At 56.2% G+C, this 8,333-nt stretch overlaps 1 pseudogene across 1 annotated transcript; it reads left to right on the forward strand.

Annotated features, from left to right (window-relative positions):
- The first annotated feature begins 20 nt into the window (after positions 1–20).
- On the forward strand, positions 21–7,649 carry LOC149914087 (uncharacterized; annotated as a pseudogene). Its single transcript, XR_016460619.1, has 7 exons — positions 21–319; positions 1,583–1,742; positions 2,128–2,265; positions 2,398–2,594; positions 2,887–3,010; positions 3,118–3,211; positions 3,491–7,649. The product of XR_016460619.1 is annotated as an uncharacterized LOC149914087 (transcript).
- Positions 7,650–8,333: the final 684 nt, after the last annotated feature.

Here is an 8,333-nt window from a genome sequence, read left to right on the forward strand (position 1 = left end):
GGCCCCGCAGCCGCATCCGCATCCGCAGCGCGCCGGAGCTGTCCGGGCAGCACCGAGACGGAACCGCGGCACGACGGGAGCGGTGCTGAGGAAAGCGGCGCCGGAGGTGTGCGGGAGAACGGCTCCGGGCCGGGGAGAGGAGAGGAACCGCGCGCGGCCCCAGCCGCCCCGCCCTTCCCTCTGCCGTGGGATGCGGGGATTTGGGACGGCTGAAGGACTCGGGGCCCCAACCGCCTCAGCGCTGCTGCCCGCATCCGGCAGCACGACCCTAATGCCTCCGAGCCCTCCAGCGCTGCTCCCGGTGCCCCCCGGGGCTGAGGTGGGCTGTGGGTACGGGGGCGGTGGGGGAGATACGGGGGGATGTGGGAGTTTAGGGGCTGTGGGGGCTGCAGAGGGGCTGTGGGGTAATATGGGGTATGGGAGGGGGGTATAGGGTAATGTGGGGTGTAGGGGGATGTGGGGAGATATCGGGGGATGTGGGGTGTAGGTAGCTGTGAGGGGAATGTTGGGGAATATGGGGTTGGGGGGGCTATTGGGTGCTCTAGGGGGCTTTAGGGGGGCTGGAGAGGGATATAGGGCTGCGTGGGTTATAGGAGGGTATGGGGCTATAGGGCTCTGGGGGGCCTTCGGGGGTGGATATAGGGGTATGTGGGGCTATAGGGTGCTTTATTGTGGCTACAGGGGAAATTTGGGGCTATAGAAAGCTGTGGGGACTATAGAAGAGGTATAGGGGATATATGGGAGAAGAGGGGACTATGCGGGGGATATAAGGGGATATGGGGCTATAAGGCACTGGGGGGCTTTAGGGAGGGTTTTGGGGCTCTAGGGGGATATAGGGTGCTATGAGGCTATAGGGAGCTGGGGGGACATGGGACTGTAGAGGGCTATATGGAGCTATTGGGGAAGTTATACAGTTCTGTGGGGAGCCTATAAGGGGTAGTGGGAAGGCTGTAGGAGAGTTCTAGTGGGATATGGGACTATAAGGGGCAGTGGATGGGCTTTAGGAGGACTATAGGGTGATATGTCGCTCTAGGGGGTGCATGGGGGATATGGTTCTATAAGGGGCTGTGTGGGGTCATAGGGTGATAGGGGGCTATAGGGTGGGCTATAAGGGTTGTGGGGCTAGAAGGCTCCCCCCTCCCTTTAAAGGGTTAATGGAACTATAGGGGGTTGTGGTGGGCTGTGGGAGGGTCTGTAGGATAATAGTGGTCTGGGGAGGGTCTATAGTGAGGGTTGTTATACAATAAGGGGTTGTGGGGGGGACGTAGAGGGGCTGAGAGGGGCAATGGGGGAATATAGGGAGATGTGGGCCTATAGGGGGTGAATGGAAGACGTGGTTCCAGAAGTGACTGTGTGGGACCCTAGGGTGATGGAGGGCTATAGGGTGGGCTATAAGGGGATGTTGGGCTAGAAGGCTCCCCTGCCCCCCCTCTCCCTCCCTTCCCCTTGGCTTTAACCTATCCATAACAGGGTGGCTGAAATGCCAGTCATGAAACTTAAATCAGAATTGGAGTTGTATTGGAATAGAGTAGGATTGTTTTGTGGTCTTAAATCTGAAACGTGTTTTCTCCTTGGGCTTCAGGTACAGATATTGTTTAATAATGACTTTGAAGAAGGTTTCACTATCCAGTCTCCTGATCAAGAAGGTTTTTGGAGGACTTAATTATGAGTAGAGTTGCTGCTGAACGTCCACTTCCAACAAGCAAGCAGTGAGGTGCATCTCAGCCTTTGCTCACTGCAAGGTACCAGCCATTCAGTCTGTGCTTTGCGGTGATTTTCCATCAGCACTTCTGCTTGTATGTGAGCTATGTTGGGGGTATAGGGGGATATGGGACAGAGGGAGATGTGGTGGGGATATAGGGGACTGTGAGAGGCTATGGAGGGGCTATAGAGCTGATCTTGGGCTGTGTGGGGCCATAAGGTGATAGGGTGGGCTATAAGGGGATGTTGGGCTAGAAGGCTCCCCTGCCCCCCCTCTCCCTCCCTTCCCCTTGGCTTTAACCTATCCATAACAGGGTGGCTGAAATGCCAGTCATGAAACTTAAATCAGAATTGGAGTTGTATTGGAATAGAGTAGGGTTGTTTTGTGGCCTTAAATCTGAAACATGTTTTCTCCTTGGGCTTCAGGTACGGAAATTGTTTAATAATGACTTTGGAGAAGGTTTCACTATCCAGTCTCCTGATCAGGAAGAAAGAAGAAGGTTTTTGGAGGACTTAATCACAAGAGGAGCTGCTGTTGATCCTCCACTTCCAAGAAGCAAGCAGGTGAGGACATTGTGCATCTCAGCCTTTGCTCACTGCAGGGTACCAGCCACTCCATCTGTGCTTTGCGGTGATTTTCCACCAGCACTTGTGCTTGTATGTGAGCACCAGGCATCCGCTAACGCTGTCTGATAGCTTTAGGCTGGGCAGACACGGGAAGCACTGCCTGCAGCAGCAGCAGCTGAGCTCTGTGTGGCAGAGGAAGGAATGCGGCGTCTGGAGGAGCAGGAGGAGGAGACCCCGAGTGACTCTGCGTGTTCTGCAGGGCCGTTCCTCACAGACTGCCACTGACAGACGTTTGGGGCACTGCAGAGCCTGTTGGTGTGGACGAGGTAAAGCAGTGTTGATCTGCGTGCATGCAGGATTTCCCTGTGTTTGTATGTCTCAGTGTCTGTGGCCCTGGTTTTGTTCAAAGATGTCAGACCTCTGTGTTCCCCCTCCAGCTGGTTCTGAAGAGCCCTTCCATTTTTGAGAAGGCTGCGGATTTAGTTCAGCATCTCCTGATGTGTCACACAGATTCAGGGCTTTCAAGAAGTCGCTTCTTTGAAGTGTTTAAGATGGTGAATTCTGCCAGACAGAGTGCTTGTCTAATCAAACCTTTTAACCCCAAGGTTTGTTCTTCAGGTCCCGATGATGGCACAGGCATTAAACAGCCTGGAGCTCGTCGCTGGGGAGAGGCTGCGCATTGTGTTTTGAAGGGAGAGATAGAGGAAGGGTTTGAACAGTGTTGTGCAGGAATGGAAAGCTGGTAAGAGAAGAGGTGTGCGTTCAGAGAGCGAGGGCTGTATGGCTCATCTCTGTGTTCCAGCAGGAAATGCAAGGCAGAACTCTCTGCTCTCTGTTCTTTCTTGCAAGGTTGCTGCCCCTCAAAGTGCACTGTGGATGGGCAGCGCGATGACAGCTCAAGGATGGCAGCAGAAGATGCAGCACAGCCCTCTCCAGCAGCAAGGTGCACTGATTTGTCTAGCTAATTCTTGAAGTAGAGGGTGTGTTTAGCTTCCAAAGTCAGTGGCTTGATAGCCTTAGGATGGCTTTGGGGCTCTTCCTCTGTAACTCACGTCCTAAGGCAGTGAAGGTGTTCCCTTGGTCTGTACAAGTGGTTCCTGTACAAAGCCATGGTTGTCTGCCTGTAACAGATAGTGAAGGTGATGGTTTTGTGACTGCAATTATGGAGTCAGCATTTTAATGGCAGTTGCACCCCACTAACATGCAGCTTTTTCTGACACAGGCAGGAGATGGGCAGCAGGACTGCAGCTCCTCTGGCAGCTTTGCAGCTACGTCAGGAAGCAGAAGACGTGGATTTAACAGAAGAACTCAGTTACTGGGACGTTCCCCTGTTCTTCCCCTACCTGTCCCCTTGCCTCAGCCCGGATTCCTCTTGCATTCTCGTAGGTGTCCCTTCCATCCCCCAGGCTGCTCCTTGCTTCCCCCAAGCTAATCCTTTACCTTCCCGTAACAGACCACCCGCAATTTCCTCAGAGCCCCAATAGCTCCCTCAGTATTTCCCCAGCACGACCCCGTAGGCACCCCACAACCCCCCAGACAGCCCAGAGCCCCTTACTGACCTCCTCAGACCTGGTACTCCTCCCTCATTGCTGGCCAAAAACCTCACAAACCTCCATAGTCCCCAGCAGCACCCCATATCGCCCACTGAACTACCACTGAACCCCCTTATTTCCTCCCTCAGACCTCCCTTAACACCTCCAGGGCTCTTTACCGAACTCACAGAAAACCACACTCCCTGACAGCACCCCTGACACCAATACCAGGCCCCTCCTCTCCCCCTGCACCTGCAGGCTCTGTTGTCATATCCATCGCATGGGCGTATATCCCCCACACCCCGCCACAGAGCCCCATAACTGCTCCAGGAGCTCCTCAGACCTGGTGCACCTCCCCCACAGCCAGCCTGGGACCTCACAGAGCCCCATAGTCCCCAGCAGCACCCCTTATCCCTGCTCTGGGCTCCCCTAGATCCCCCCTATTTCCTCCTTCTGACCTCCCTAACCCCCTCGGGTCATCCCTTGGATCTCACAGACCCCCACAGTCCCTGGCAGGACCTCCATCACAAGTCCAGGACCCCAGTAGCCCACCTGGGGCCACTCCTCACCCCCTTTTCCTTCCAGGTCCCATACAACCGTACGGTGCTGGGGCTGGGGTGACTGCTGCGGAGCTGAAGCAGGTGTAGGGCACAGATGTGGGTGAAAGTGATGTGGGGGGCATTGGGGATATGGAGGCACAAGAACTTGGGAGGACATGGGGGGTGTGGGGATATGGGCCACAGGCTGCAGGAGCGGAATGCTGCGCAGGAGAAGGTAACGCGTGAGGTAAAGGTGGGACTTGTGGCTGTGGGGACGTGGGGTGGCATGGGGACGTAGGGGGTCTGGGGGCACGTGGGGAGGGGTTTGGGGTGAGAATGGGGGATGAGGGGCGGTGTTGGAGTGCATTTCTTGATTTCTTCCTGAGAGGGGGTTGGGGTTCCCTGTGGCCCAAAGGTGGAGCCCTGATCCATAACCCCCCATAACCCCTTATCACTTGGCGTGACCCCAAGGCTCCACATGACCTATAACCCTGTGAGCACCATAACCGCAGATGAGGCTGTGGACAGTGATGGGTCTGTTCTTGGGTTGTTCAGGGGGTACTATAGGGTGGCTCTGGGGCTGCTGTGGATCAGCTGCCTGTAACGTCCCCTGACCCTCACCTTGCCCACGTCTTGCTGGGCAAGATGGGGTTCAAAAGGGCAGTGGGGGGCTCTGGGAGAGGTTTCATGATTGGAGCAGATTCACCGCCAGCTCCGTGTGGGGCTACGTCAGCCCCACTGAGCTGTGGGTGTGTCCCATAGCTGCCCCGTAGCAGCCCCAGAGCCATCCTAGAGCACCCCAGAACAGCCCCATCGCTGCCCACAGCCCGTGGCCAGCAGCAGTTCCACCACCAGCTGTGTGTTGGGTAAAGGCAGCTCCTTGGTGTGGCTCTGCCCCATAGCTGCCCCAAAGTGCCCCTTTGGGGTCCTCCCATAGGTGTTCTTTAGCCGTCCCACAACTTTGCAGGGCTTCCCCACATCCCAGCAGATCCCCCCGGTGCCTGCGGGGTGTGCGAGAAACGCTCTCATCACTGCCGTTCCGTCAGGCACAGCTCTCGGTGCAGCAGCAAAGCTCGTCCGTTATTGCTATGGCATTACTGCACTCTCCCTCCTCGTGGTGAGGGACAAAAGGCGCAGCTGCTGCGTGAGTTCCTTCTGCTCCTGCAGCTCTCCTCCTGTGGCAGTCCCTGCTTGCCTGTTCCCTCTTGGCTGGGGACTGCAGGCTCACAGTCTACGCCACGCATCTGCTCTGCTGTTTTTCCAGATGAGGTCTACGGCCAACCTGTTCCTTTTGGGTTATTGTGTGCTTTTCTATGCAGACAGGCAGGCAGGATTTCTTACAGCTGTTGCATTTGCTGTGTCTCAGGCTCCGTCCTGCACCCGTGCCTTATCTCGTGTGCAGTCTTCACCTGACCCTGGTCAGAATGTCCTGGCCCTGCTGTGCTCTGCTCAGCATCTGTCTGCTGAGCAACAGCACTCTGTCACTCTGATCCTACCTTGTGCTATCCCTGCAGACGTTAGAATACTTTCTCTGCCACTCTTGAAACCGTAAGAGGTCAGATGATTTCCAGCAGCACACAGCTGCCACACACAGCCATGCTGACCACGGCAGGCTGCAGCTTCTTCTTGCAGAGTCCCGTAGCAGCGGGTGACCGCTACAGAAAAGGGGAATTCCACCGCTGATGTTCTCCATCCTTCTTCTGCACCACCATGCAATCCTTCCTCCCTGTGCTGCGCTGCTGTCAGAGTTCTTTGTCCATTTCTCGGGGTCGTTGCAGCAACTGTTCCAAATTTCTTTACCACTGTCCCTACTGCTCCAACTGACCCAATCTGGGACGCCTTTTTGTAAGGAATTCTGTGTTCATTCTGCAGCTGACTTGGACTTCTTCTCCCACGTCCCCATTCAGGAGTTGATCTGCTTCAGTCCATCCCAGCTCCATTCCTGGTTCAAGCATCCCTCCTTGCCATCAGCCTGGCTCCAGTCCCTTCCCCAGTCGCAGTGGGATCGGTTTGTTCTGTTCCCGTCCACTTAGAGAAACAGAAGCTTCCTGCCCACCAAACCTTGCAACAGGCATTTCCCTACAGAAGCATTCACGTCCTTCTTCTGGCCCCTTCGGCCAGTTCCCAGCTCTCCAAACCGAGACGTAGGGCTGCAGCCCAGCCCATGTCTTCTTTGGGGCAGCTCTGGGGCAGCGCCACCCCGAGGCGGAGATGCCTTTTCCCCACACACAGCTGGTTCTATGGCCACATGGGGTGAGGACGCGGGGTAGTGGGTCACGTGGGGGTCCTGCAGGGTCACAGAGTTGTGGGGTGACATTGGGTCAGATGGGGTTCCGGCTCACAGTGATGGGGCCAGATGGGATGGTAGGGTTAGATGGGGTGTCATGGAGTTACGGGTCACATGGAGTTAGATGGTGGGGGTGAGGTGGGGGCAGGGACCCCAGAGTTCTGGGGCCACATGGCAGCGGGTCGCAGCGTGATGGGGGCAGGCAGGGTCAGGGAGTCACAGGGTGGTGTGGGGCTATGGTTCACACAGGGCCGTGGGTCAGGTGCAGCCATGGGGTCACGCACGTACAGGGTTATGTAGTCATTTTGGGTTATGGCTCGTGTGGGGTAATGGCTCATGGCCCCACCTTTGGGCCACAGGGACCCCCAGTCCCCTCTCAGGAAGAAGTAAATCCACTCCAACACTGCCCCACAACCCCCTTTTTACCTCAAACCACTCCTCACATCCCCACCTTCCTTCTGTGTCCCCCTATCCCAGTGTCCCACCTGCAGCACACATCCTGCCTTCTCCTGGACAGCACTGTGCTCCTGCAGGCTCTGTTGTCATATCCATCCCACGGGCATATATCCCCCACCCCCCGCCACAGAGCCCCATAACTGCTCCAGGAGCTCCTCAGACCTGGTGCACCTCCCCCACAGCCAGCCTGGGACCTCACAGAGCCCCATAGTCCCCAGCAGCACCCCTTGTCCCTGCTCTGGGCTCCCCTAGATCCCCCCTATTTCCTCCTTCTGACCTCCCTAACCCCCTCGGGTCATCCCTTGGATCTCGCAGACCCCCACAGTCCCTGGCAGGACCTCCGTCACAAGTCCAGGACCCCAATAGCCCACCTGGTGCTGCTGAACCCAGTGTCCTCAGTGAGCTGTGCCACAGTGCAGCACCCTGAGCCCTTCTGCATTGCTGCGGAACGGGACACACGCAGATCCCAGGGCAGTGGACACTGCTCTGCATGTCACTGCCTGGCCCAGGAACTCCTCCCCTGTGCTGTCTGTGAAAGTCTTTTCTTTGCTCCTGGCATAACTTACATCTCCAGAGCACATGAGGAGTGTCCCTCAGACTGTGGCTCCTGGTTAACCCCGCTGCGTCCAAACGAGGAATCCTGTAGCAACCCACATCTCAAGATGAGGCTACAGCTGTGCCCCAGTGCCCTCATTAAAGAGAGGAGATTGAATTAGCATAACAGGACATCTTTCCTTCTGACATTTCCCACCGTCTGCATGTTGGCTGTGCCATGCAATCGGCATTTGGTCATAGAGCTGTGAGTGCAGGTATGTGTGCATACGGGGTGTGCAGAGATGGTGTTGAACATCAGAGTGTGCACAGCACGTGTCTGTGTGCAAGGCTGGAGCTGCGCTCATGTCTTCATGCATGTGGGTGTGCAATGGGGTGGGTTTGCACATGTGTGTACATGAACGTGGGTGTGTGCATCAAGGTCTTTGCACGTGGCTGTGTGGTTCTGCTCACATTTGCACGCGCATGGATGGAGCGTGCACACAGGGCTGTGTAAGGATGTGCTTGCAGGTGTGTGAATGCACGGGGAAGTCTTTGCACGTCGGTGTGTGGTTCTGCACACATATGCGCACACAGAGCAAGGGAGCAGTGGAGGTTCCTTGGAACAGGAGATTCCTGGGAGAGGCGGAACTCACATGAGAGTGCTGGAGAGCACAGAGCTTGGAAGCACAGCTCCACAGCACTGCGCTCTGCACAACA

This window comes from Phasianus colchicus, chromosome 31 (assembly GCF_987193195.1).
Source record: "Phasianus colchicus chromosome 31, bPhaCol1.hap1.1, whole genome shotgun sequence".
Classification (NCBI taxonomy): domain Eukaryota; kingdom Metazoa; phylum Chordata; class Aves; order Galliformes; family Phasianidae; genus Phasianus; species Phasianus colchicus.